Raw genomic sequence first — 27,910 nt, forward strand, 5'->3', positions numbered from 1 at the left:
TGGGTCTCCCCCAGAACCAGACACCGTGAAGTCATCTCTGCAGCCTCCCTTCCCCCTAGGAATTCTTGGGCAGGGACAGCACCCGTGTTGCCCCTTGACCCCCACCCAGCCCACTCTGCTGTGTTCTCCTGGGAGCCAAGGAGAGCTCCTCTGACCCCCAGGGCCTTTCAGAGAGCAATCTTGGTGCCCAGGCGCTGTCCATGGGCACATCTCTTGAGGCACATGGAGTTCTACCGAGCACGGAGCACCATCAGCACCTGGCCCCACACCTTGTGGCAGCTGGACGTTGGTGGCCCTCAGTGAGTCTTCTGGTATTCACGCCCTTGCATGTTGACTCTGGGCTTGACCAGGGGACTTGCTGTGGTCCAGGGGACATTCACAAGAAGAGCTTGCTACAAGTGCAAGGGTGGCCCCGCCCAGCCAGCTCCTATACTGCAAAGCTCAGACCAGACTGCAGAGTGGCCACAGGACCTGCGGAGGGACAGAGAGGATGGGGGCACCTGGCACATCCCAGCCCCAGTGGGTGACAGCCAGTCACAGAGCAAGCCAAGCAAAGCAGAACCCCCCAGCAGAGCCCGTGGGCTCTCACTATGAGCCATTCAGTTTGGGGCCACTTTGTCACACCGGGAGAGAAGACGGAAGGAATGCCTGCTATTGTTCCCAGGCTGCAGACACTGGATCTGAGGTTCGGGAGATTACCCGAGGCTCCCGGGGTCACCAGTAAGCCAGGGTGGGCTGTGGCCCTGCACCCCCTAGGCCTCTGGCTGGAGGGAGCTTAAGGGACTGACAGCCCTGGCCACTGTCTCTAGATCCATGTGGTCCTCTCACCGAGGCTGGTGACTGAGCACAGTGGGCACAGCACAAGCGTGGCCTCAGGGACTTTCCTGGACTGGCCTTGCCATACAGGACTCTTGGACCCCAGCCCCTCTCTCCTGGTGGGGCCTCAGCCCTGAGCCTCTCCCACCCCCTCTGAACCTCCCTCTGCTCCATGGTGAGTCCTCCAGCAAACCCCTGGCACCTCTGTCCCACCCAGTGGGGGAGCCGCCCTCCAGCCTTGGGGCCTGCCCAGGCACCTCTGTTCCCTTCTAGACACTTCTCCTCCCAGACCTCAGTCACTCCCATCCCGACCTCAGAGTTCTAAGGCCGCAGGAGAGGAAAACCCCCAGGACAAGAACAAGACGCAGGGTCCCCCACAGACACCTGGCCGCTCAGGACCCCCAGATGCAGAGCCTCCAAGGAAGGACTGGCAGCTGGCAGCGATGCTGACCTTTCTTTCTCTGCCCCAAGCACGCGACACACACCTCCCTGAATCCTCTCAAACACCCTGAGACACGCAGAGTGCTTCCCTTGTCGCAGGTGAGACCCCTGGAGGTGGACAGCGCTGAGTGTTCAGGCCAGAGGGAAGCACCCCAGGTGTGAACCCCTGCCATGTCAGGGTTCTTTGGAAAAGCTACTTGGCTCCCCTGAGCCTCAGTTTCCCTGATTGTCAAACTGGGATCCTCGCCATCTCTTCCTCCCAGGGCCACTGTGAGCGTGGAGTTCACACCTCCGGGCCAGTCCATTTCCCTCTACACCGAGTGTCTGCACCCCGGAATTAACATGTGCAGGATGAGGACTATTTTTAAGCTCCAGCTCCAAGCTGATCACCAATCGCAGGAGAGCTGATATCAGGCCTGAGTCAGAATTCAGTGTTGGTTGCATTTATTCTTATAAACACACACACACACACACACACGCGCACACACACACACAGCACACACACACACACAGCACATCAACAACGAAAACCCTGATAAATTAGCAAGGGACACACAAAAAATCAAAGGCTCCAAGCCAGAACTCAAAAAAAATCCCCTGGATTCTTTCCCCATGAAGGGAGGTTTTCCACCGAGACCAGCCTGTGCCGTGGGGGACTCGGCGGCTCTGCCTCTCCTTGAGAAAGCTCCTGAGATAAAAATAGCCAAGCAGCAGGCCGCCCTTCTGGGACTGGAGCAGTGGAGGGGAAGGACAGGGGGGCTCGCTCCCCATGTGTCCATGAGAAACAGGAAGGAGAGTGCGGCTCCCCAATGCGGGGTCTGAGGGCCAGGAGGGGAGGCCCAGGGTGGGGGACTTCCTGCTGAGGGCCAGGAGGAAAGAGTGGGGTCAGGACTCCTAGAGCCCTTGACTCAGAGAACACAGAAAATTCTGCTTGTGTTCTCAGATTTACCCAAGGAGAAATAGACACCCGGAGACGGCAGTCGCTGACGGACCTGAGAAGAGGCCAGCTGCTACTGTCACCAAACAGAAAGACTGGGAGAAGCCCCTTAGAACATTTAAAAAAAATCCAAACAAAAATTTACAAGGCCCAGGGGACCCTGGCTTGACGGTTTGGAACAAACCCAGGGTAATGGCATCACTTCCAAGAGGCCCGCGTTCGGCACGGCTGTCCTGGCCCCAGGGACCCCAGTTAGATTCCGTCTTTCTCCTTCCTAAGCGATCTCGAGGCCAGCCCCGAGATCACGCAGCGCCTCTGGAGAGCCGCGGCCCACGCCATCAGGCAGGCATGCGAGCAGGACCTTCCAGAGGGTTCAGTGCCTTTTTAAGGCTTCAACATGCAGATGAAGCTTGCATCCAAGCCCAGCGACGGGGAGCAGCTGCCAGGTCACATGGCAGGTCCCCAGACCTCCAACCCAGCGAAGCTGCTCTGCCTGAGCCACCAGCGGTTCCCAACAGCAAAGAGCGCGCGCCTGCTGTGTGCCCGGCAGGCCAGGTCCGTGGTGCATGAGGGTGGGAGGCTGTGTTCATTTGTCACGAATACAGAGCAAGCCTCTGGGATAAGGTGCCATAGGAGCAGAGACCTAAAGGCAGGATACGGTGAGCCACATGGTGAGCCACACAGATGTCTGCTGGAGAACATTCCAGGCCGGGACAGAAAGCACAAAGGCTCTGGGGCTTAGCATGTTGCAGGAGTAGCAAGAAGCTGGGCGCTGGCGAGGAGCTACTTGGAGCTGAGGTCACAGACAGAGCAGCAGGCCCAGCAGACCCTGGAAGGACTGTGGCTGAATCCCAGATGGGGCTTGGCAGGCTTCTGAGCAAGATGGGGTTCCTATGAAAGACTCCCTCTGATTACAGTGTCACCATTGAAGAGGTCAAGGGTGGGACTCTACAGAAGGACACTACAGTTACCCCAGAGTGACAATGTGGCCCAGGGTGGTCACTGTGAGGGTGTGTGGTGAGAAGTGGATTCTGAGTAGCCGTCAAGCCAAGACTTGATGCTCCAGTATTCATGGGGTGGAGGGGAGGGAGACAGGCCTCAAGATAACCCGCAGGGCCTGGGCCTGCACGAGCGAGGACTGAGTTGCGGTCTCCAGGGGTGGGGGACGGTGGGAGGGGTGAGTGGGGGAGGGGCAGAGTGCGTGGACCAGCCTCAACTCAGAACCCACCCCAGCAGATTCCCCGCTGCCTTTAGTATGCAGCACCCACACCCAAGCTCAGCGCCCTGCTGTGTGGCTGAGAGGTGGCCTCTGTCTAGGCTGCATTATAGCTCCGACACCAGTGCCCCATCCACTCCCACCCATCTCCACACCACCAGCTGGGCCCCGACATTCCTGTTCCGAGGGACGCACCCATTATGGAAACGTGGCTTAAGCCAGCACTTGCTTCTCTCTACTGCTTTGTGGTTTACAGAGCATTCTTCCAGCATCCACATGGTCCTCCTCAGGAGCCTGTGAGAGATGTGAGGGAGGCCATTGCTGTTCCTTTCCACAGAGGAGGAAACTGAGGCACAGAGGGTCCCTAGGGCCAGGCTGTTCCGCCACACTCTCAGGGTTGGTCAGGACCCTTGTCTGGTGACAAGTCCTGGGTGACAGCCCCTGGGCCACACACTCTGCTCAGCGAGGGTGGATTCCAGGATGACCACAGAATGCTGCAGACCCTTGAGCAGCTGCAAAGAATTTGGTCTGTGGCTGACCTGTCCAGCGAGCAGCTGTGTGCAGCAGTCCCGTAGCTGTTTAAATGCATATTTAACTAATATTTAATACAATGTACATGAATTCTTCAGTCATATTGGCTACATTTCAAGTGCTCACTGTGGCTACTGGCTACCATAGTGGGCAGCACAGATGTAAAACTTTTCTGTTACCACAGAAATTCCACTGGACGTGCTGACAGGACCACCCTTCCTATCCCCGCCCCCCAGCCCCACTGCCAGAGTTGAGGGCCTGTGGGTAGAGTGTCACCGCTCACCGCCTCCATCACTGCCAGCTTCTTCCCTGGCAGCACACCACCTGTACAGGGACTTAATGATTGTTTTTAGGTTGATTCACTTTTTAAGCTTGAGTACTTAGATATGCCTTGTCCTTAGCACAGAGCCCTGGGTTCAGTGTGCAATTTACACACATGTGCGTGCACACACACACACACACACACACACACACTGTGAGGATCCATCTCTCTTCTTGCTTGCTTTAAAAAATATCTTAGGATCATTTTTATTGGTGCATTACAATTGTACCTAAATAGTGCGTTTCACTGTTACATATTCACACATGCACATAACATGGGGTCAATTTCATTCTCCCATCCTTCCCCTGCCCCCCATTCCTCCCTACCCCTGGCCCCTTCCCCTTCCCAGCTTCCCTCCCCCCCCCATTTTCCTCTCTAGCTTCCTCATACGAAGGAAAACATAAGACCTTTTACTTTCTGAGTCTGGCTTATTTTGTTTAACATTATGCTCTCAAGTTCCATCCATTTTTTGGTAAATGACATGATTCTGTTCTTCTTTATGGCTAAGTAAAACTCCGCTGTGTATCTATACCACATTTTTTGACCCATTCTTCCGAGGATTCTTCAGCGGATTCCACAGTTTGGCTATGGTGAACTGTGCCACTATAAACATGGGAATGCATGTGTCACTAGGGTACGCTGACTTTAAGTCTTTAGGATAAATACCAAGGTGGCATAGAGGGTCATATGGTGGCTCCATGCCTAGTCTTTTGAGGAAACTCCATACTGATTTCCCTAGTGGTTGTAGTAATTTACAATCCCGCAAGAGTGTGGGAGTGTACCTTTTCCTCCACATCCTCATTCGCATTTGTTATTATTGTTATTATGGCTGCTGTTCTAACTGGAGTGAGATGAAACTCCATGTAGTTTTGATTTGCTTTTCCCTAACTGCTAAGGATGTTGAACATTTTTTCATATATTTGTTGGCCATCTGTATATCTTCTTTTGAGAACTTTCTATTTAGTTCATTTGCCCACTTGTTTTTTTGGTTTTTTGGTGGTTTTTTTGAGTTCCTTATTTTGAATGGTAATCCTCTTTGGAAGAGTAGCTGCCAAAGATTTTCTCTTATTCTGCAGACCTTCTCATTTCCTTTGCTGTGCAGAGCTTTTTAATTTGATGCCACCCTACTTCTCATTCTTCTGGCTATACAGGATGTCATCACATACACAGGTCATGTCATCACATATACACGTAGGGTTTGGTCCACTTTGAGTTGACTTTTGTGCATGGTGAGAGATAGGGATCGTCTACCTGTGGAATTTCATTCTTCACATATGCAATTCTACATAACCAGTTTCCCCAGCACCATTTGTTAAAATGGCTCTCTTTCCTCCAGTGTATATTTTTGGTACTTTTGTCAAGGAGCAGATGTCCGTATCCATGTGGGTTTGTCTCTGTGTCTTCTAGTCTATTCCATTGGTCTACTGTTCTATTGGTCTATGTGTCTGTTTTTAGGCCAGTATCTTGCTGTTTTTGTTACTACAACTCTGTAGTATAATTTGAAATTGGGTATTTTGAGGCTTCCAACATTTGCTCTTTTAGTTACAATTGCTTTGGCTACTCTGGGTCTTTTATTCTTCCATGTGAACTTTAGGACTCAAAAGAATGTCGTTGATATTTTGATAGGGATTGTGTTAAATCTGTAGATGACTTTTGGCACTATGGTCATCTTAACAATGTTGATTCTGTGTATCCAAGAACGTGGGAAGTCTTTCCATCCTCTGGTATCCTCTTCAGTTTCCTTCTTCATTGTTCTATAATTTTATTGGAGTGGTCTTTCATCTCCTTGCTGAGGTTTATCCCTAGATTTTGTTTTGTTCTGAGGGTACTGTGAGTGGAATTTTTCCTCTGATTTCTTTTTCAGCATTCTGTTATTGGTGTGTAGGAAAGCTATTTATTTTTATATGTTGATTTGATGTCCTATTATTTTGCTGAGTTTGTCTTCTGGTGGAGCTTTTTGGGTCTTCTAAGTATAGGATCCCATCATCTGCAAACAGTGATAATTTGACGTCTTCCTTTCATATTTGTATTGCTTTTATTTTCTTCTCTTGACTAAATGCTCTCGCTAAAAATCCAAGTACTGTATTGATCAGGAGATGAGCAATATGATGAGAGAGAGATGAAAGAGAGACAGACAGACAGAAATGGTGTATATACATAATTAAAATAATAACCATAGAAGGCAGAGGAATAGAACAGTAGAGGAAGTGGACTGCAGGAGGGAGGTGGAAAGGGAGGAGCAGGACTAGGGAATGAAGTGGATCAAATCACGTCCTGTGCATATTCAAATGTGGCATAAGGAACCCTTCCATTATGCATAATGATGATGCACCCATCCAAAGAAAGAAACAGAAAATATGCCCTATACAGGGGCGGGGAACGGCCCATAAAACTACCCATGAGGATGCCCAGATATTGAATTTGTTAGACAAAGGCTTTAAATTGGCTCCTATAAATATGGCCAAAGAACTAAAGGAAGCCAAATATAAAGAATTAAAAGAAAGTGTGAGAACAATGCCTCACCAAATAGAAAATTCATAGTCTCTTATGATTAAAAAAAAATGTGGTCTGGGGCTGGGGCTCAGTGGTAGAGCACTCGCCTAACATATGAGGCCCTGGGTTTGATCCCCAGCACCACATAAAAATAAATAAATAAAATAAAGGAATTGTGTTCACCTACAACAACAAAAAATCATAATAAAATTTTAAGAAACATGCATCCAGTAAACTAGGAAGAGAAGGAGCCTTCCTCAGTTTGATAAAGGACAGCTATGAAAAACCCATGGTTATCATTATTTTTCACAATGGAAGCTTTCCTTGGAAGATCAGGAACAAGAAAAGATGTCTACTCTCTTCTTCTCTCCTCCCTTCCCTTTAGGGACTGAACCCAGAGCCATTTAAATTTCACTTCATCAAAACTAAGAATTTCTGTACTTTGAAAGACACTATCAAGAAGGTATAAAGATAACCTCAGAAGAGGAAAAACAAATGAAAATTGTATATCTGAGAAGGATCTAGTATTTGTAACACACTTAGAACTCAATACTAAAAAAGACAACCAAATTTTTAAACAGGCAAATGCTATGAAGAGATATTTCTCCAAAACATATATGCAAATGTGTCAATAAGCATATGAAAAAGTCCTTAACATCATTAGTCATTATTAATTATGGGCAAAGAAACCAGATTCCATGTCCTGCTCACTAGGATGGCTAGAATCAAAAGCAAAGACAATGATTAGTAACTAGCAAGGATGTAAAGAGACGGGGGCCCCCATAGGCTGCTGGTTGGATTGTAAAAGGATGCAGCCACTTTGAAACGGTTTGGCAGTTCCTCAAAAGGTCAAACATAGTTCCCTACGACTAACAACTCCTACACTAGGTTAGATACCCAAGAGAATTTTATAAAAACATGCAGGCAAAAACATGTATACCAATGTTCCTAACAGTTACTATTTGTAATAGCCCAGAGTGGAGACAACCTAGTCCATCAACTAATGAGTGGGTAAACAAAATGGGGTACATCCATAACATTGGAATACCATTCGATAATAAAAAGGAATGAAGTGCTGACACCTGTTGTGCCCTGATGAACCTTGAGAACACTGCGTTAAGTGAAAGACAGTGGCCCCAGGAGACCACGCAGCACAGGACTTCATTATGTGAAATGTCCAATTTACAGATCATGGATGGATGGTGGCAAGGGGCTAGGGCCACGGGGAATGGAGGGTGACCATTGATGGGTACCCAATTTCATTTTGGCGTGATGAAAATATTCTGGAATCAGTTAATGGTGATCATCGCACAGCTTGGTGAGTCGATGAAACCACTGAATTGCTTACTTTTAAAGAATGAATTTTAAATGTGAATGATATCTCAATAAAGTCTTATTTTTTAATGAGTTCTTATGATGATGATTTTTATATGATCCTTGCCCCAAGCCTAGAAGAAATCCTTCTATCCGGGGTCCGAGGGTGCTGGCACACCCCAGCAGGCCCAAGACGAAGGCCCCTCAACCTCAGGCTGCACACGGCTGAGCCAAGTCTGGGGAAGAAGGCCCTGCCCTCACTGAGCAGCAGCTGCGGCCTGAGGACTTGGGTCAGGAGGATCAACCGGAGTGGGTCTGGAGCGAGTTGGGCCCTGGGTCTGGGCTGCCAGCACGCACGGGTGGAAGCACAGCCCGGCCAGCACAGGCCCCAGGGCTGAGGTCATCCAGGTCCAGCTGAAGTGTCCACCCAGAGTGCTGAAGCTCCCCTCCCAGGTACCAGATCTCCAATCTCCTTAACCAGAGCCCTGGTGGCCAGGGACCCAGTTCCTTCCCCTGGTGGGGGTGGTGGACAGACAGAGGCCCAGAGGCAGGGAGTGGCCAAGGTCCCTGCTGGGTGAGGAAAAGAACTCTGGTCCTCTGGGTCCCTAGCTTCAATGTTCTTCAAGAAGCATTTTTCCCAAAACAGTCCTCCCTTGAGACGCTGCTGGTGCCCCAGGAGTCATCTATATTTACAATTTATGGCAAAATCCGTACTATTTGGCAGTGGCTGTTGCCAGCCCAACCACTCCTCCCCTCCCCAGCACCCAGAAGCTTCCGGGAACCACTCCGCCCGCCTTTCTCTGTGTCCCCAAGGTCAGTCACCATTACGTGCATCATTTCTCAGGCCCAAGGCTGAGCACTCTACATACGGGACCTGCTTCCACCTCCTCCATCCAGAGGGTGGGGAATGCTGAAGAGGCCCACTCTCCAGGAGGAAGCCGAGGCAGAGAGTTACGTCAATGGCTCAGAAAGACACCCACCTGGCTGCACCCTTCTCACGAACACTTGGAACCTTCTTCAGGTAATATACACGGCTGGTGCCCTAAGGCCAGCAGACAAAATAGGCAGCCCCAGGGGCCACCCTTCCCTTCTCCTGCAGCTTTAGCAGACATCAGTCACCTACTCCAGCTCCTTTTCCAGGGCTTTTGCATAAAGTCTTGCAGACTGTACACAGGGAGATTCATCATACAGACCACAATGTAAGTGGTGCCCTAGAGTTGTGCAGTGCACAGCCTACACAGCTGTATGTGTGGGCCCTGCCTTTTCACCAGGCCCTGCTTCCTTCTCCTAACTTAGTGACTTCTGTCCATGTTGGAAGACCTGCCTCAAATTCTACCCAGACCTCCTGGACACTCTTCCTCTGGACCTCCACAGATAAGTGCCTTCCCTTGGGTATTGGAAGGCTGCCTCTGTGCTGTGCCTGAGTATCCGAGTGTCCTTGACAAGCTGCAGGAGGACAGAGGCTGGCCTTGAAATTGCCTGTCTCCCGCCTCACCTGACAAGACGCCAAGGGCTCTATAAATATTTGCTCACTGGCAGGTCTCCAAATTATGAGGGATGAGACAAAAACCCCAGAAGCGAATCAGAGATTTTCAGAGCTGGAAGGGTTTCTAGAAGAACAGCAGTTTTTAGTTTATTCATCAGGAAACTGAGGCTCGGGGAGGGAAATAACTGGCCTGGAGTCCTAAGATCTGTTCGAGCTCTGATTCCTCTCTCCATTCACCACCCTGGGGGGCTCTGTTCTTGGCCCTGTTTCTTCCCCAGAAATGTGACAGCAGGTTTACTTGTCTACTTGATCTCCACTAAAGTCCCAAATCACAGAGTCCTTTAATTTGGGGATTAGAAATGACCTTCAAACCAAGTATGGTGGCACATGCCTGTAATCCCAGCGGCTGGGGAGGCTGAGGCAGGAGGATCTCAAGTTCAAAGCCAGCCTCAGCAACAGTGAGGTGCTAAGCAACTCAAGGAGACCCTCTCTCTAAATAAAATACAAAATAGGGCTGGGGGTGTGGCTCAGCAGAGTGCCCCTGAATTCAATCCCCGGTACCCCCTACCCCCCAAAAATGACCTTCACGCCCTGACCCAGCTACCCTTCAGCTCCTGAAGACCTCCTATTCTTTGTCCTGAGCAGGCTTCTACATTTAGATGCTGTCCTTTTCTGGTTCTATTAAACCAAATATTAATTATTATTATTATTATTATTATTATTATTATTATTATTATTTACAGTTAAAATGCTTCCTTTATTGCATAAAGCCAATAACTGCTTACAGCAAATATTTTTGAACAATCGCGTTACAAGGGCCTGATTTCTCATCAAACCTCAGGTCTGAGCAGCTGGGAGGAATTTGGACCCTCTCCAATCCTGCTGATGACTAGTGCCTCTTCTCCCCTCCCCCAGCTCAGCCAGGACAGCAGCAGCTGCTCCCCAGGGGACCTCTGTTGCTAGACTCCTGCCTCCTCCAGGCCTTGCCCACAGTGACTAAGCCAGCAGCACTGCGCCACCTCCCAGCAGCCCGGGGTTTTTCCACTGGAGAGCTGCAGGCTCGCCCTGCCCGGCCCCCTGCCTGGCCCCCCAGAGCAGCCACGGGCTGAGAACAAGCCAGGGTCTCACGGCCCCATCTTCCTGGGCCTCAGCACTGACTTCATCAAGACGCAGAAGTGGGGGACCCATCAGTGCCACGAAGGTCTTCACTATCTGGAAGGGGAGTCTGGGGACCGAGAGGCCACAGGGGGAACAGTCTAAAGTGAGGGTCCCTTTATTCAGTCCAAAGAACATTTGTTATCAGAAGGAGAGTTGAGACTTTCGAAAATGATCAAAAAAGACTAAAGAAAACCAAGAAGTGAGCCCAAGAAACTAGCGGCACGCCCGACACCCTCACTTCTTATCCTCCTGTAGCTCCTCACAACTGGCTTAGCAGTTCAGTGTGTTGGGGCTGGGCTGGGGCACGTGCAAGGTGCTGGTTCAATCCTCAGCACCACATAAAAAAAATAAAATAAAGGTGTAAACAAAGAAAGAAGCTTAGTGTGACTGTCCCATTTCACAGGTATGGAAACAGAGACACAGGAACACTAAATGCTCGCCCAAGGTCGGAGGAGTGGATCTGACTGCAGAGCTGTGATGCCATCGCCCGTGGCCCAGGCTCTTTCTGGTACCCGGTCCTGCTGGGAAGCAGCGCCACACTTGAACCCAGCCTCATTCTATGGCCAAGAACCTCTGCACCAGGACAGGCCTCCAGGCAGAAGTGGAGCCTCAGGTCTGTGCTCTGTCCTCGCTCAAGGAGCGATGTCGCTTTTCGCCTTGGGACCGCGCCTTCTCCACCTGCTTGGTAAGGACTTGGTGGCCTGGAAGCTCACGTCCTCCCTGCTGGACAGCCCTCTCTGCCACTGGAAGGGAGCGGGTAGGAGACAGGGCAAGGCTGGAGACAAGAGTGGAGGCTTGGTGTATCCTGTGCAGCTTTGGGCAATGGACTTAACCAGCCTCAGTTGCCCATTCTGCAGAATGGGGCTGATATCACCACCAACCTCACTGTGTAGGGTGGAGAAATGCTATTGAGTGCATGAGTCGTGCCTTGCAAAGTCGGAATACAGTGAGCAGAGCATTCATGGGGGTCCTCCTGCCCGCCCACCCAGGGATCAGCCCAAGACGGGATCCAGGCTTCCAGAGTAATGCATCCCAGGAACTGTGGTCACCATCCTCTAAAATGGTCCCAATGGCCCCACCTCCGGTAGTCACACCCCGTGTAGTCCCCTCCCACACTATGCCGGGGTGGGTCTGCAGGAGCCAGAGAATACAGCAGAAGTGACGGCATCTCACGTCTGAGCCTAGCTTAGGACAGCCGGTGCCTCTTGTCTTTCCTCAGCTCATCCCTGGGAGTGGCCAGCTGCCACATCCCGAGGACACGTGGGCAACCTGTGGCCACGTGGTGAGGACTGAGGTGCAATCAAGGCCTGCCAAGGACCACAGGGCAGCCGGGAAGTGGCTCCTGCCCCAGGTCAGCCTTCTCGGGAGTGGCCGGAGCTGGACAGAGACCCTGGGGGAACGGGGGCGGGACCACGTGCTAAGCCTCGCCCCAGGACCAGGAGAGGATAGGTGCCCCTGGCAGGCAGGAAATGCCACTCAGACACCGTTTCCCAGCAGGAGGTAACTGCACTACCTGCCCCCACGTGGGCAGAGCAGGAGGGGCACCTGCAGCGTGTCCCCCAGCGAGGCACTGTCCTGAGCCTATTTCCTCAGCAGGAAGAGAAGGGCCCGGAGGGGCCTCCCCAGGGCTGACACGATGGCCAACAGAATGAGCTCCAAGCCAGGGGCGCTTGTTAGGTAAGGAGGGGTCCCCTGTCTGCTGTGAAAACATCCAGCTGTCACCCACCCAGAAGGCTCCGCGCACATGACTCCAATGCCACTCTTTACAGCCAAGTCTTGTCATTGGTGAGGGACACCAGGCAGTCCTGGGTTTTGGTTTTGGTTTTTTATGAAACTGTGTTTGGCGGTGGTACTTGTTCTAGAATCACTGTCTTCTCATGATACAAATCTAAAAGAGCTCAAAACCCTGTGGCATAAAAGGTGACTATCTTTCCTTACTCTTTGGTCTACACTGTCTCACTCACAGATAGCTATTATTGGGATTTATCTATAGTCTTTTAGATAAATTTCCTATGCATAGACAAGTGTATTCATTTACTTATGCCTCTTTAACTCCAAAGTAATAATAACATATACATTGTTTTTCACTTTGATTCTTTGTGTGTGTGTGTGTGTGTATGTGCGCGCGCTCGCGCTGGAGATTGAACCCAGAGCCTTGTGCATGCCAGGCAAACACCCTCCCAACTGAGCTATAGCCCTAGCCCTTGCTTTCCTTTCTGACAGTGCATCTTGGGCTTCTTATTGCTGCACTTAGAGCCACTTTTTTCTCTTTCCTTCAATCGTTTAAGAATTATTTATTGAGCAACTACCATGTGCCAGACCCTGATCATATTTCACAGACTTATAAATACTTAGTAGATTCCAGGCACCTTTCTACCTAGGGTTTCTCAACCCCAACACTGTTGACATAGAGAGCCGGATAATTATTTGTCTTTGAGAGATAAATAGAAAAGAACACTTAGAAGGAGCACCCTCTCTCCCTTTTCTTTTTCCTAGAATGAACTGAGATTGGGCATTGTACTTTTTATGTCATTATTTACAAACACATCTAACATGCTATGGGAGTGGAGTAGTTTGACTTCTTCTTCTTCTTCTTCTTCTTTTTTTTAAAGAGAGAGAGAGAGAGAGAAAGAGACAATTTTTTAATATTTATTCATTTGTTTATTTTAGTTTTCGGCGGACACAACATCTTTGTTTGTATGTGGTGCTGAGGATCGAACCCGGGCCGCATGCATGCCAGGCGAGCATGCTACCCCTTGAGCCACATTCCCAGTCCAGTTTGACTTCTTTTACAACGAGAAAGGACACTCTTGAATCAGGAAGAAAGTCAAGAGGGTGGCACATGGAGAAAGCCATGTCCACCGGCTGGATCACGATGTGTTGGACCATTTCCTAGGACATCTAATGGCTCTAAGTTTTTGCTAGCATACATAACACTGCGATGAACATCTTTATACATCCCTCTCTGTACACAGCTTCAAGCATATCCATGAGCTATATTCCTGAAAGAGAATTTGCCACCTTCAAGGATATATGTTTTGGATGTTTGAAAGAGAATGCTAAATTGCCTGCAAACAGTTAGTCAAACTCACCCTCCCCTCGTATACAAGGGAGCCTGTTTCTCCACACCTTGGCAGCACCAGGTCTTTTTGGAGTCTGAGCACACAAAGTGGGTATAAATGGGGACTTGTGGCAAGAGCCAAACACTTGCCTTACTGACCACAGCAGACCACTTCCTGGGCCACCACCTTCTCGGGGGAGCCCACAGGGTCACCCAGAAGAAGCCCTTAGCAGGAGAGACAGAGAAAAGGCTGGGAGGGGAAGGTGCTCATCTTTTCTCCTGCATCCTCTTAGCATGTGTGCATGGCTAATTTGTCACCCCTGCACTCGGCACACAAATACTCAGCCACACGGTCATCCCTCAGTGTCCCCGGGGTGTTGCAGGAGCCTCCATACCACAACCTGCAGATGCTCAAGTCCTTTATATAAAATGACCACAAATACCCTCCTATATACTTCCCACTGCCCCTAGATGACTTATAACACCTCATGTAAGTGCTCTATAAACAGTTGCTTCACTCTATCGGCTAGGAAATAATAAGGGGAAAAGACTGTATATGGTCAGTACAGACGCAATTTTTTTCAAGTATTTTCAATCCTTGGTTGCTTGAATATGTGGATATAGAACCATGAGTGTGATAAAGAAGGTCACCTGCATTTGTGCAAATATTCATTGCACAGCACAAGTATTTACTATAAGACTCCAGGGCGCTAGGTTGGATGTATTTGTATTGTAGTAAGTTATCAGATAAAATCCTCGCCATCTTCCTATTTATATTCTTACCTGGGAACACTTTTTTCACTCCACACATGTGTGCATATTTCACCACCCCATATGAGCTTAGAATAGGCCAGTTCATCCTTCCAAACACAGTCTTGATATATTTCTTTAGCATTTGTTGGGGGGACTAATTTTATACATGCAAAAATTATCTTTTTTATTTTTAAAAAACTCCCTTATTCTGCCAGGGAGGGATGATGGCTCATGCCTATAATCCCAGCATGGGTTCGGGAGGCTGAGGCAGGAGGATCGCAAGTTCAAAGCCAGCCTCAGCAACTTAGAGAGAGAGACCCTAAGCAACTTAATCAGATCCCGTCTCAAAATATTAAAAGGGCTGAGGATGTGGCTCAGTGGTTAAGATCAGGACAGGGAGAGCCAGAGACAAATGTAGGAAAAGAGCTAACTTCTATGGTGACATTTATAAAGCATGGGTCAAAATGCACTTCAGGCTCCTTCCTGGCTTTGTGCTGAGTGCAGGGGACAGAGATGAGCAAAGCCAGGCGCAGACCCTGGACTCAAGACGTGATACTGAAGCCGGGAGGCGGCCAGAGTTTACACAAACTCAGTGATAAATCATGGTCAGAGTTGCCTTAAGTGCTCTGAAGAGCCAGAGCTGGCCAGGGAGGACTTGGCTCCAGGGGATGGGATGGGGTGGGAGGTGGAGGTCAAAGTGGAGGGGCCATGTCACAGATGTCCGGGGGAGGTGAAGGGAACATGGACGGGAGAGGCAGCGGGGCCAGGCGTATAAGATCCTAATACTAAGGGAGTAAAATCATGGAGCGGGGAGAGAAAGGTGGGGGACTCAGGTTTCTGGCTCATGGGGGGGGGGCTTGCTAAAGAGTGGAAACATTGGAAGAGCCCCAGGTTACAGCCCTGAGCGCAGCACCATTTTTTAACTTATTTGGACTTTGATGTCCCTGCTTTTCCATCCCACAGTTTGCCCAACTTGAGTCACCCTCAGTGCCTGGGGATGGAGGTAACCTTCGTGGACATGTTTACGAATTCTTCTTAAAATATAGTGCAAACTGCTCACGCCTGGCTCCCGCGTCAGCAGGGCCTCGAGCGACGGCGGCACTTCTTGTCCCTGTTGCATTTTTTAATTTTCTTTTGCTATTTTCCAGACCAGACAACTTCTCAGAAGGCTCCAGAAAGGGTCTTAAGTTTGGAGAACAAAGTAAATCAGTTGCTTCTGGCTCTGCAGATTCCATTTCAGCGTTTGGAGAAATGGAATCTGCTATGGGTGGCTACGCAGGAACAGGACAAAGCCACTCCGCAGAGACAGCTCAACAGTTCTCACGTTGCCCACTTAGACATGAGCGGGGTCAAGGCAAACATACCCAGTCCTGTATGCCCCTCTGAAAACCTGAGTTAGCTCAGACCCCACGCTCGCTTTGTTTCAGGGATTTTTATCCGGGTATCTTCGGCACCCAGAGCAGTCCTGCACAACATACGTATTCAGCTAATCTTGTTGAATGAATGAACAAGGGGTGTTTTATCTCTCATTGACACATCAGCCCCTTTGTCTAGTTTTTCCATCACCAAACAGGTGTTTAGAGTGGGCAGCTCTGGTCTCACATTTAGCATCACTTAATAAGAAAGGAGACCTTTGTGACCAGAAGGACAGAGGAATGAGAGAGCTGGTGGTGGGGACTTGTCCACTCAGAGAACAAGGATGCCTTGTCAGGGGGCAGGAAGAACTTCTTTGATACCAAGACGCACAATTTGTTCATGTTTTAATAAGCCTGGGGATGTGAATGGGCTTTCCGATTGACATAAATATTTAAAAGGCAGTGCTGTTTTTTATTTCCCAAAGATGCAGGATTAAATCAGTGGTTTGCCATGCAACTCGGGGAAAATATACAGTAGATTCATTTCAAAAGCACTGCCGGTCACCCGTCAGATTTCATTGCTTCAACCCCACGAGCCATGTTGGCCCTCCCCTGGGGATGTAGGTATAGTGACCGTGGGGCCCCATGCGGTGGTTTATCTGTCCTGCTCCTGACCAGTGACTCTCCTTTTAAAATAACCCCCACTTGCCTGCACCAGACTGTATGAGCAAGGGCGCCCTGGCCTTGCACAGAGACACTGGGTCCTCCCTTCCCCCTAGTGGCCCTGTCCTCTAACCCTTGCTGCCCAACAGGGTTGCCTGGAGAGGGATTAAGCCCTCAATAGGAAGCAAGCAAGGCCCCTTCACATGCACCATCCCAGCAGGGGCCAGAGAACAAGGGAAGGTACAATGTTTAGTGTCACAAAGGGGAAGGCACCCATGAAATTTGCAATGATTCTAGTATTTTTGTTGTTGTTGTTGTTTTTGATACTCAGAAATGAACTCAGAGGCGCTATACCACTGAGTCACATTCCCAGCCTTTTATATTTTTTATTTTGAGACAGGGTCTCACTAAGTTGCCTAGGGCCTCTGTAAGTTGATGAGGCTGGCCTTGAACTTGTGATTCTCCTGCCTCAGCCTCCTGAGTCCCTGGGATTTCAGGTGTTCACAACTGGCACTGGACTTCCAGTCCAGTTTTGATGCACCAAAAGTCAGCCCATGCTCACTAACTCCCCAGGGGACTCCAAGGCTTCCCAGGAGGCCTGGGAGCACATTTGCACTCAACACTGAATGTAACCCTGCAGGGGTCAGGACCTCTTCGGTCCAGCCTCTAAGTGGTACTGGATTCAAATAGCACAACCCAATAGTGAGCAATTAATAGAATTGTTTAGTTCAGGTTAGAGAAACCAGTTCAGCACTGAGCAAGACCCCTAGGGGCAGCCTTCCCTCCTCTGCCCCATTTCCCACCTGTGTTCTCTAGCTGTCCCCTCCCAATTCCGCCAAGTCTTCTGCCAGTCCTCGGCCAGGCCCAATAGATAAATTTTGATAACAGTAACATAAAATCTGACACTTATTTGTGAAAAATGTGGACTCTAAAGCTGATCCCTTTGGCTCTGACATTACTAGCCACATGACCTTGGACTTCAGAATCCTCTTGGGTGTAAAGGAAGGGGAGAAACTGAGTCACAACAGAGTCTTCTTTAGTTGGGGGAGCAAAGGCCTGGGGACATTGATACCACAGCCTCTTTCTTCTGATTCAGTAATAACAGTATCTCACATTTATGGAGCAGTAGGCACTGTGTTAAATTTTGATAACAGTAACATAAAATCTGACACTTATTTGTGAAGAATGTGGCTCTAGAACCGATCCCTCTGGCTCTGGTATTACTAGCCACGTGACCTCGGATCTCGGTTTTCTCAACTGGAAACACCTGCTTCTCAGGGTTGTTGGGAAGATGTCACAGCCCAGGCAGTGCCTTCCCCTGGAGGGTGTTCTGCACACGTTACTGGGCTCCTGGGTCTGAACACAACAGCAACCGATGGGACAGGTGCTGTCAATGTGGCCATTTTACAGATGAGGAAACTGACACAGTTCAAATGAGGAAGGACAACATTTAAATTCATTTAAATTCATGCCGCTGGCCGCAAACCCCATTCTCAACCACTCTTCTCCAGTTCCCTCTCATGGATGAGAAAAAGGAGAGGCAGATCTGCCCTGTTCTCCCCAAAACAGAAAAAAGAATGGCCCCGGTGATGCAGAGCAGTTCTTTGATGTTGCTCTTTGTCCCAAAAGCCCTAGGACATTCCCAAGAGGTAGGCGGGCCAGGGACCAGAACTCAAACAGAACCCTGAAACCCTGCTGCCCGGGCCTACTGAGTCCCTCTCTGAGCCTCCTGCAGTCTGCTGGCTGCCCAGGGAGGAAGCCTGTGAATCAGCAGAGCAGACTCCTCAACAGCAGTGGCTCCAGATTCCGTGTTCAAGGGCATCTGGGAGTCTACAGCCTTGGGCCTCATTCTTTTCCAGGCTCTGGCATGTCTGGCTGGGAGGGGGCCTGGAGCCAGGGGCTGCTTCTCTCTCAATCCAATTCCAATAAAATTTAGTCCCCAGAGAGTCATCCATTTGAGGAAAAAGGAGCCCGTGACATTCTGGGGGTGGCCCTGTGCAGATCTGGCAAAAACCATAGCAGGCTGAGGCCCCGTCTGCCCTGCTGCTCCCTGCCCCAAGGGGCTGCCAGGTGGCACTGACTCTGGCCTTGTATGGGCAAAACTGTCTTGCCAAGCCTGGCTGGGAGTGAGCTTTCTCTCTATTTTAGGCCCCGGGGGTAGTGTTGGTCTCTCCCCCAGCTCTCATTGGCTCAGACACCAGGCCAAGGGGCCTGCCAGGATCCCTGAAGCAGCCATCATCCGGGAGAGGGGCAGGGGGTTTAGCTGGAGTCCCCCACCTCATGGAGGAGGAGGAAATGGCTAAAAATAAAAACACTACAAGCACCAACTAGCTATTACTTGCTGCTCGCTGGGCATCCTGTGGGAGCTCTCCCTGGATTGTCTGCTTAAGAACAAGAGGTGGGCGACATCCTTCTTCCCTTCACCAGGCGTCTTCTAGAAATTAGGTAACTGGCCCAAGGTCACGCAGTCAGCAAGGAGCTACAGCTGGGTACACTCGGCCAGTAGCTTATGAGGGGCCTCCAGCTGGTACCCAGGGCTGGGAGGGACTTTGGACTGCACCCAAGCCAACCTGCTGATCCCACGCAGAGGCCTGGGCCTCCTGGGCCCCACTTGGTCTTGGACTCTAAGGCCAGAGTTCTGTCCTCCCTGTGGGTACTCTCTCCCCAAGGGTCTAGACAGGCCCTGGCTGCAGGAGGAGCCACAGGGGGCCAGAGTCCACCCCTCCTGTGACTGGTCCAGTTCAGGATCCAGTCCGTACAGAGAAGGGATGGAACCTTGTGGGAGGGGTGATAGGTGCAAGGTAGAGGTGGTGTTGGGTACTGGGGCCTGGGCTAGAGAAAACATGGAGTAGGGGCACACTGCACACTTGGGCACTCAGACCAGCCCTCCCTGGCCAAGTCCTTGCATGGTGAATCTTTGGAGTTAATAGACCTGGATCCAAACCCAGCCTCTGCCACTTAGCAGCTGTTTGACCCCAGGGGTAAAAGCCCTCCACCCTTCTAAGCCTCAGTTCCTTCCTCTGCAAAACTGGGGTCAGGAGTCCACCATCTCCAGGCGCTCAGAATCAGACAGAGCATGGCCACCTGTCCAGGTTGGCCTGGGACTGGGGTGGGGGGTATTGTGCGGATGTGAGACTCTGTGGTAAGAACTGGGAATGTCCTGGGGAGGCCAGGAAGAGCGGTGGCCCTGTGAGATCTGGGATGCAGAGCACGGGGCCTGGCGGAACACATTCAATGCTCAAAGCCACAGTGGCCTGCCAGGCTCGCTTCTCAGCTGCAGCCCAGCCTCGCTCCTGCCTTCATGGCAGGGCTTTGCCATCCAGAGCCCGCCCCTAGTCCAGGAGCAGAACAAAGCCCCGGGCTGCCCTCCATGCCCCCCTCCCCAAAGTGGAACCCTTTTGTCCCTGGAGGCCTCCCCTCCCCCACCCGCAGGCTGGGTGCCAGCAGCAATTACAGAATCACTTATTCACAGAGGCCGCACGTGCAGCCCTCGATCAGCAGTAATTAGGCAGCTAAAGGCGCTGGAAAGCCTACGAGCCAATCCGGGGAGGGGTGCTGAATGGGACAATCAGCCTCGCCAGGCAGAGGGGGCTGGGGGTGGGGAAAGAGTGGGGCTCGTGGGGGGCAGCCATTGAAAGAGCTTCCCAGCCCCCGCTACAGCTGCCGCACAACGGGGTGGGGGTGCACCTGCTGGGACTGGAAAGCACAGGCCTGGGCCCTGGGGAGCAGCGGTGGGTGGGCAGGACAGGTCGGGGAACACACAACCAGCACTCCTCCAGTCCTGTGAGGGGACCTGCCCTCTCTAGGTAGGCAGACTCGCCCTGCCCTGCCCGGAAGTTGCGCCCTCTCCAGGGAAGGCCTTTCTCTCAGCCAAGGCTCTTCCCCTGGAAAGTGCCAGCACATCACCAGGGCTCACACTCAACTGTAGATTCTGGTGCCATGGCCTAGGGAGGAACCTAAACTCCACATGCGTTCCCAATCCGCTCCTCCTGGCCTCGGATTAAGCTCCAGGAGCAAGATTCCAGTGCATCTCGGGAAGACCTTTGGTTATACTCCAGCCCTGTGACCTTGGATAAGCCCCTCAATTCCCAGAGCCTCATTGTTGTGATGCTGTAAAGAGGGACCTGCAGTCCCACATCACAGGGCTGGGCATCACAGGGCTGGGCATCACAGGGCTGGGCATCACAGGGCTGGGCAGAGAGTGAAAAATAAGAAAACAGCTATGAACCTGCCCTGTGTGTCCCAGACGGCGTTCCTGGGAGGGGTGGGCTTGGGCTTGGCTCAGCTCGGCTCAGCTTGGCCCTGGAGGCCTGGGGTGGGGGGACAGGGAGCTATCCAAGCCCAGGCTTTCCCACCAGACTGGAGAAATTACTTCTCTAGATCTTGATCTTGGGTACTATTCTGAGTAGTTTTGGGGGTCCTGCTGGGAGTGGGAAACTGGGTGGGCCGACATCAAGAAGAACTTGGCCCAGAAAACCTGCTCCATGCCCACCCAGGCTCCTGCCTGGCCTTCTAACCTGGTTCTCTCCAAGAGCTCTCTGCCCCAGCTCCAGCTGCCTGGAACACCCCCTCCCTGGTGGCCTCAGTTGGGAGCTTCTGTTCCCCTCCCACATGCAGGCTCAGCCCCGCCCCTCACCGCCCCGCCTCTTTGGAACTGGAGGCTGTGGGTTGCTAGGTGGTCTTTGCTTAGGGTCCTGGGTGCCTGGTTCTGGTGACTCTGGCCCCTTCCAGGAAAGCAGCGTCTTCCGTCCCTCCAACCCACAGGTCTGGGGCACAGCTCCCACTGTGGCTGTAAGGTCTTGCTTAGCATCTCAATGGCCATCTTAAGTGACAGCCACCATTTTAAGAAAAAATTTTCGCTTTCCACCCAAAGGCCTTTCTGAGAAAGGCTTCCCACTCCTTCATACCAATCTCACCCTTAACCACCTCCATTAGGACCCTCCCGGCTCTAATCCCTGAGCCTGACCCATCAAAATCCCAAACCCCAAGCCTGTTTGGCCTCTCTCCATCTCTGATGAACTCTCTGGTGTATCTCTGCCTGGTCTCCGTCTTTCATGTCTCACTCGCCCGTCTTTTGGTTCCTCACTTTCCTTTCATTGATGCCAAAACTGGGGTTCAGTTCCCCCGGTGTGTCCGCTCCCCTCTTTGAGGGTCACTGAGCATCCCTGGGCCCCCATCCAACCTCCATCATGGGACCAGGCCCTCCATTCTGCCAAACGCCCTCTCTGCATCCACCACGGGACATTCCGGGTAGGACCCCTGTCTCTGGTGGACCTAAAGGACCTATGGGTCCCAGGAAGTGACGGTGATCATCCAGCACTCCCACGGTTACCATGTGGTCAGGGGCGCCCCCCGCCACAGCCTTCAGCTACGACTGATCCCTACTGTCGACTGGGTCTCTAGGTGGTCTTTTATTTGGGTCCTGGGCTTTGAGAAAGACCGCCCAGGGTGACTGGGAGTTGTTCCTGGTGAGACCTCCTGCCCCTATGTAGTCCCAACCCTGCGGCCCAGTGCCTCTACAGGCCCTGGCCCCGACGCTTACCCAGTGACGACCCCCTGAGCATAACCCTCCTCTTGACTGGGTGATACTAGAGACTGGGGGACGTGCCACCTCTAAATCCACCACCTACGTCTCTCCATGGGCTGCTCCTCATCCATTCCCTCCCACAGTCCTCTAGGCTGCCTCCTGGCTAACCTAGGGGATCTCTCTCTCACCCCGGACCTAAAACCCCCCAAACTTATCCAATTGTGCAATCAGATCTAGCCTCAATATCCTTTGGATAATGACTCTAAATGGCCACTTAATGACACTCTAGACCCCAATATTATCAGGGATATTTCAACTCTTGTGAGCATTTGGGAAAATGGAAAGAGATATCATATATTCAAGCCTTCTCCTCCCTACGTTCTAAGCCCTCTCTCTGCAACTCTTGCTCTCCCGCACAAGTCCTCTCAGCTCTCACCTCCCCACACCTGCTTCCCCAGGGACACAAGATCCTACCCAGGACTCCTCCTCCTTCGACCCAGCGGATGAGCCCCCACCACACCACAGTTCTCTTTCTAACGAAGCCTCTGCAGCAACTGTCCCCTCGGCTTCTCTGTCCTTCTCTCCTCCTGCCACACGCTCACGGGCCGTGGCTGCCCAACCCTCATCTCTGTGTCCTCTATGCGAGGTGGCTGGGGTAGATGGTGTAGTCCGGGTTCATGAGCCTTTCTCTTTGTCGGATCTTTCACAGATAGAAAAGCGGCTTGGGTCCTAAACTTCAAGCCCCACCACATACATCAAAGAGTTTCAATATCTGACCCAATCACAGAATTTGACCTTCCATGGTGTCCATATGATCTTGTCTACCACCTTCCTGTCCAAGGAAGGCAGGCGAGTTTGGGAGCAAGCTAGAAATTATGCTGATGAGGTGCATCAGACCTCCCCTGCCCATCCGATTGGCACTGAAGCAGGCTCTCATCAGGACCCTGATTGGGGTTATAATTCGCCTGGAGGAGTAACTAGTAGAGACCAATTCATTACTTGCCTCATGGCAGGACTTAGAAAGGCCACTCATAAGCCTATCAGTTATGAAAGGCTCCAGGAAGTCATCTAAGATTAAAATGAAAGCCCTCAGCATTTTTAGATCGCCTGACCAAGGCTTTATTACAATATGCTAATCTGGGCCCTGAGACTCCAGATGGGAGACAACTACTAATGACCTACTTTTTCTCCCCCAGTTTCCCTGATATTAAGGCCAAACTAAGGCGCCTCAACAGGGGGCCCCTATCTCCCCAAGCTGAGGTTCTGGCCCTTAAGGTGTATAACGGGAGAGACGAGAAGGCCCAGAAGCAGTAGTAACAGATGCTCGCTCAAGCCACCCATCTGGCCTCGCATCTATCCTCCGGGGTCCCTGGGGACCACCTGAGCCCTGTTTTAAATGTTGTCAGATGGGTCACTGGGCTCGTACATGTCCCAAGCCTGACAAGCCTCTGGGCCCTTGTCCTAAATGCCATCAAGGGACACGGGCTATTGACTGTTCCCGAGCCCACAGCGGCCCCCAGCCATCCAGCCCTTCTGGTTCCCCTCTCCAACTCTTAGGACTGGCTGCCGAGGACTGACGAGGCCCAGGTCCCAGCACTGACCACTGCCATCACTCCACGGGGACCCAGGGTAACTCTGCGTATTTCAGGCAGGGCTGTCTCCTTCCTCCTGGACACTGAGGCTACATATCCAGTCCTCAGGAGTTCTGGGGGCCTGCCACTCGTCCTGTGACCTCTACTGTGGGGTAGAGGGTCAACCTTACCAGCCCTTACAGACACCTCGCCATGTTTGCACTTTTGGCTCTAATTTTTACCCATCCCTTTTTGGTCAGTCCACAGGGCCCTGTTCCCCTTATGGGAAAGGACATCCTCACAAAGTTGGGGGTACACTTTCCTCTCCCCTCATATATGCTTCCATCCAGACTCGCCTGCTGCTCCCCTGGTCCTCACCCTGACCTTAGGACCACCCCTTATTCCGTCTGCCAGTGCCTTCCCCTTAGCCCCTTCTGAGGAGGACCTACTGTCTGGGATGTTCCAAGTCAGGAAAATGGAAAGAGATATCATATGTTCAGGCCACCATGAGCCCATTCACATCCATCTCAAAGCCCCCTCCATTTTCGAGCCCAGTCACAATACCCACTGTCCCTCCTGGCTGCTGCTGTCCCTCTCTTTTTTGCAGAGCAGCCTCAACAGGTTCCTGACAATAAACCCGCTTCTTACCCCAGGGGTGTGTGACGAGTCCTGCGCCACTTTTCCTCATTGATGCCAGTGACCGGGTCATGTTCTCATGTCAGCCTTGCTCTCCCTTCAGGGGATTTGAGCTGCTTTGGGACCCTGGCCTGAGGGCCCAGGACAGTGACCACATACCTCCTTCCATTCACCCAGCACTCTTCTTCTTCATCCACACTCGGGCCTCATTTGGTGACTTCACCCTTCCCTCCCTCCTCCACAAAGGCCCATCGACCAGTTCAACCTTCTGATCCTCATAACTTTTGCAAGCGCTCAGGAAAATGGAAGGAAAGCCCTTCTGTGAGGCTCCCCTTTCTCCATGCTAAGCCTTCCCTCTGCTCCTCTTGCTCCACCCCACCTCCCCCAGTTTCTACTTGCCACTAAAGCTCTGGATGCCACCAGAGACCTACTCCTAGGGTCAGAACCCTCCTACATTGTAAAGCCCTGGGCAGCCATCTCCCTGGCCACGGCCACACTGAGGCTAGCACTGAAATACCCAGGACAGATTCAGCAGGATGGATAAGAGGCCTAAGGGGAAAAAAGTGTCAGTTTAACTTTTCCCTGTGTATAACACAGAAGAATGACTTCAAAACTTTTCCTGTCTCTCTGTCTCCTGAGCTCACACGCCCATTTCACCTTTTGCAACTGAAAAGCAGGGATTTGCACTAGGGGTCCTCGGATGAGTGCTGGGGCCAGCCTTTGCCCTGTGGCTTATCTATGGGAGGGTCTTGACCCTACTGTTCGGGGATGGACCCCTGCCTACAAATGCTGCCTGCAGCCTCTCTACTCATTAACGAGTCAAGAAACTCACCTTTGGGGCCCCACTCCCCATCCTGGCTCCCCTTCCCCTAAAGCAACTGCTGACCTACCTGGGCTTACGCTCCCTGCCCCACTGTCAAGACCCAGCCTCACTTTCCCCACTGCTCCCCTTTAAACCCTGCTCCTCTCCTCCCGCTCCTCCTCGGGACTCTTCCACCTCTTCTCCTCTTACCCATTCCTGCACTGACTGGAGGAGCTTCTGCCATCCCTCCCACACAGCAAGGCCCCTTGCTCCAGGCCACACACCTGGTTCACAGACGGCTCCTCCTTCCTTCAGGAGGGAGTTCCTGGGGCAGGGTCTGCTACAGTGTCTCTAACCTCCTTGTAGAAGCGGCTCCCTCCCCAATAATACATCCAATCAGCAGGCGGACCTGGTTGCCCTCCTCAGAGCCTCCCTCCATGTCTACACTGACGCCAAACACGCTTTCCACATACTTCTCTCCCACTCGCTATTTGGAAGGAGCACGGATTCCTTGCTACCAAGAGACCTTCAATTACTAATGCCCCCTTTACCTCTGATCTCCTTCAGGCCTCAAAGCTTCCCACTGCCACTGGAACTGAAGGATGGCAGCTCAGTGACCCCTTCTGCAGTGGGCACTTTCTTCCTGACCTCTCTCCTTGTCATAGGCCCTCTGTTAATGCTTGTCTTCAAATGTGGTCTTTTGGAAAAAGTTGTTCCTTCAAAAGTGGTCAGAAAGTTGACACATTGTGTATTTTACCACAGTGAAAAAAACAACCAAATAAACAAAAACTGTCCAGGGGAGAATCTGGCAATGGCTGAAAAGCCGTGTCCCCACCCGGAGGGGCCGTCCTGGGCCTCACTCCTGCCTACACTTGGAACACTGGGCTGTAACTTTTCATTATAATCTTTCCCCTTTGATTGTTCTCTTCCTCTCTCACTCTTTTTTTAAAAATCCTTTAATGACTTTTTTTTTAAATAATATCTTTATTTTGTTTTTATGTGGTGCTGAGAAGCGAACCCAGTGCCTCATGCATGCTAGGCGAGCGCGCTACCACTTGAGCCACATCCCCAGCCCCTCTCCCACTCTTTTTTAAAAACAGTTACTCATAATTACTTTTCTGCAGAATGTAATAACATTTTACATTTTTAATGTTTATTATGAAATTTCAGATGCACCTGAAGGTCTTACGCAGGTGCCCCTCCCCTATACCATCAATAAAACATCACCACCTCCACAGCAGTGCCCCTGCAGGGAGGTGCCCCACCCTACGGGGCCACCCTCACAGTTCCCACCCAGACTCCCACTCCTATGCAAGACCACAGCAACCATTCTTGCTCATGAGCTTCTCCATGAGGCACCTTGCTGTGGGCTTGTGCATACTATCTCATTTAATTTCCACAACAAAATCACTGCTCCATAGGGTGACTCTCTCCATTTTACTATTGAGACTTGAAAGGCTCAGAGAGATTAAATATCTTGCCTGAGGTTACACAGCATTCAGAGCCACAGAAGATAGCAGCACTTTCTAGAAGCCAATTAGACTCCCCTCCCATCCTCAGTAAAGTGACATCCTCTGGGGTCCAGGAAGGCTCCCGGGGTCTAGGAAGGCTCCCAGGGTCCAATTTCTTGGGGAAGTGAGTGGTGAACATTGAGATGGACCCAGGGATGACACTGACCCTCCTGTGTCAGGATTAGATATACGTAGAAGCCAGAGGGAAGAAGTTTGCTCAACTGCCAGAGACCCTTTCCCTAGAAACCACCTGGGGGTTTCTTCCAGAAGCTTCTCCCAAAGCGTGTGTCATTATTCCAGGGGTCCTGGTTCATACTTCCAGGGGGAAGCAGGCCAGCTGGGGTGGGGCAGGAACAGGTCTAAAGGGGATGACTCCTTGGAGGCCACGCTCAAGGCCCAGAGCAGGGGGGAGGCTCCATGCCAACCTCCCCCTCCCTTCCTGCTCCACCTTGGCTCAGGAGCAGGGACACAAGCAAGGCCTTTCCCCCACCCCCTCGCCTGCAGATGAAAGGAAACCAAAATCAAGGACAGAGCAGTAAACCCCTTTCCTCCCCAGGCTGCCACCAAGGCCTCTCCCTGAGCCACACTGAGAAGGCGCTATTCTGCCGTGACAGGACCCATCACCAGGTGCTCGCCCTCGGGAGCAGAGGGGCTCAGAGCCCCCAGCCCCTGGCAATCCCTCAGGGGAGAGGGTAGGACCCGGGGAGGAGCAGGGTCTCATCATCCACCCTCCACACAGACACAAACACACACTTACACACAATGCACACTCAAGCACACAATCACATGCATACACTCACATATAGCACACCAGCACATTCCCACAATCACATACACTCACAACCACACACACACACACACACACACACACACGTACATTCACAACCACTCATCACCTCCTGGCTGCTCTGATCGCGCCCTTCCCCTTGCAGTTTTGAGTTATCATCCAACTCCAAAGGTGAGCGACAGGAGCTCTAATTTTGCTTCATTGAGCCCAGGAATGTGTGACTGAAACTCCATTTAGCAGATGGATACACTGAGGCTTGACTCAGCCACCAAACATGTCACCAGCAGAGGAGGTGCGTCACCCCCATGTGTTTCCAGTCTTACCCCAGAATCATAACATTTCCCAATTTTAAGGCTTCTCCTCCATTTTTTTAAAGCGTGGATGCCTGTTGCTATTGTCTGCTAACAAATGACTAAAAACATCCAGAAAGGACTCCTGGGGGGCCTGGACTCCATCCACCAGCAGGGCAGGGCAGCCCACAAGCTCCAGTGTGCAGGAGACCTCTCCTGTGGGGATTTCATTCCCAAGTT

General features: G+C 51.4%; 1 long non-coding RNA gene across 2 annotated transcripts; it reads left to right on the forward strand.

Moving 5' to 3' along the window:
* Positions 1 to 8,880: 8,880 nt before the first annotated feature.
* LOC144377047 (uncharacterized) lies at positions 8,881 to 14,997 on the forward strand. 2 transcript variants are annotated; one of them, XR_013437606.1, is made up of 3 exons: positions 8,881 to 9,091; positions 11,118 to 11,399; positions 11,934 to 12,807. It is a non-coding gene; the product is annotated as an uncharacterized LOC144377047 (long non-coding RNA). The 2 variants fall into 2 exon arrangements; XR_013437605.1 differs by lacking the exon at positions 11,934 to 12,807 and adding an exon at positions 13,385 to 14,997 and having other exon boundaries at positions 8,884 to 9,091.
* Positions 14,998 to 27,910: the final 12,913 nt, after the last annotated feature.

Source organism: Ictidomys tridecemlineatus, chromosome 4 (genome assembly GCF_052094955.1).
Source record: "Ictidomys tridecemlineatus isolate mIctTri1 chromosome 4, mIctTri1.hap1, whole genome shotgun sequence".
NCBI classification, from domain to species: domain Eukaryota; kingdom Metazoa; phylum Chordata; class Mammalia; order Rodentia; family Sciuridae; genus Ictidomys; species Ictidomys tridecemlineatus.